The sequence below is a fragment of the Limulus polyphemus genome, unplaced genomic scaffold (genome assembly GCF_000517525.1).
Source record: "Limulus polyphemus unplaced genomic scaffold, Limulus_polyphemus-2.1.2 Scaffold1729, whole genome shotgun sequence".
NCBI classification, from domain to species: Eukaryota; Metazoa; Arthropoda; class Merostomata; order Xiphosura; family Limulidae; genus Limulus; species Limulus polyphemus.
This window is the reverse complement of record NW_013667339.1, coordinates 52,838-54,857: the sequence shown is the minus strand read 5'-3', so window position 1 is coordinate 54,857 and position 2,020 is coordinate 52,838.

Sequence of the window (2,020 nt, the reverse complement as noted above, 5' to 3'; positions counted from 1 at the left end):
CCTATGCCATATTGTGGCTTATCTTTTACAAATATAAGGAGTTGTTTTTATTAAATTTTCTTCGGAACAAAAAAAGAAAAATTAGCATGTTTTCTTGTGCTAATTTGCCAAAGCTATGTAGTTTTTCTCAATCTTTAATAAGTATGTTTTAAACATTTATGGACCTTTTTATAGTTCTTTAGTCTAAAAATTATCCAAGTTGTTGTACTAATGACATACATGTATTTAAAACTTGAAGTTATCTAAGCTTTAATACAATATATCTAAATATAATGTTAGCTATACTGCACACTTACTTATGTTTATGTAATGTTTCTCCGGTTACTTCAGTAGAATATTCAGTAGGAAAATATTTTTATTTATGCATCAACTTTATGACATTTTTACATTTCTCGTTTTCTTTACAAATGTCTGTATATTTCAAAGAAAAAATGTTTAGAACATATTTGTGATTATAACTAGTAGTTTTATGTGTCAGAGGGCAACTATTACTTTTTTCTGTTTAATGTAATTGTATACCAATTATTCATACACGCTTTCATGTTGAAATATTTATTGGCTTTACATGTCTTGTTTGAAGAACCAGGTTGTCCTAGTTACAAATAAAACTATTTGATTCGTGAAATATTTAGTGACATGTTATTCAATATTGAAAATAAAGACAAGACATACCATAGTAATATGCCCCCCAGTGACACAGCGGAATGTCTACGGACTTACAACGCTAGAAACTGGTACTCGTTGTGGGCGGAACACAGATAGCTTAACTTCAAACAAACCATAGTAATATTTTCTATTAAATTCTACATTTAATACTACATATGCTACTGTTTCTACGACGCTTTTTTGACATACTCTGTGCTTGCTTCATCATTTTATAAGTACCTTAATTAAGTAACACAATTAGTTAACAAATACATTTTCATATAAAACAAAAAGCACTCAGTAAACTGACGTTTAGAATTAAAAATTGAATCAAATGCTACTTCAAAACCTGAATATAGAATGGCCTCAGTATTATTTCCGAAATATGTACTTGTAAAAAAAGACAACGATGATTATAGTACTTTTAATTTTTATTTCATTTTTATACACATCTGTTGCTTAGTTAATCTTTTTATGAAACACGGCTTCATCTTACTACACTATAGACAGGTGTTTTTTTGTTTTGGGCAGACAAAAAGTTCACCATACAATCCTGCCCTCAGAATAGTTCTATGACGTCCAAAACACTACCTAAACCTACACTAAAACAAGATATTCAATGTAGTATGTGGAACGTACAAAACACAACCTAAACCTACACTAAAACAAGATATTCAATGTAGTATGATGAACGTACAAAACACAACCTAAACCTACACTAAAACAAGATATACAGTGTAGTATGATGAACGTACAAAACACTACCTAAACCTATACTAAAACAAGATATACCAGTGTAGTATGATGAACGTCGAAAACACCACCTAAACCTACACTAAAACAAGATATACAGTGTAGTATGATGAACGTACAAAACACTACCTAAACCTACACTAAAACAAGATATACAGTGTAGTATGATGAACGTACAAAACACTACCTAAACCTATACTAAAACAAGATATACAGTGTAGTATGATGAACGTCCAAAACACCACCTAAACCTACACTAAAACAAGATATACAGTGTAGTATGTGGAACGTACAAAACACAACCTAAACATACACTAAAATAAGATATTCATTGCAGTATGTGGAACGTACAAAACACAACCTAAACCTACACTAAAACAAGATGTTCATTGTAGTATGTGGAACGTACAAAACACGTACCTAAACCTACACTAAAACAAGATATATAGTGTAGTATGATGAACGTCCAAAATACCACCTAAACCTACAATAAAACAAGATATACAGCGTAGTATGATGAACGTCCAAAACACAACCTAAACCTACACTAAAACAAGATGTTCATTGTAGTATGTGGAACGTACAAAACACTACCTAAACCTACACTAAAACAAGATACTAT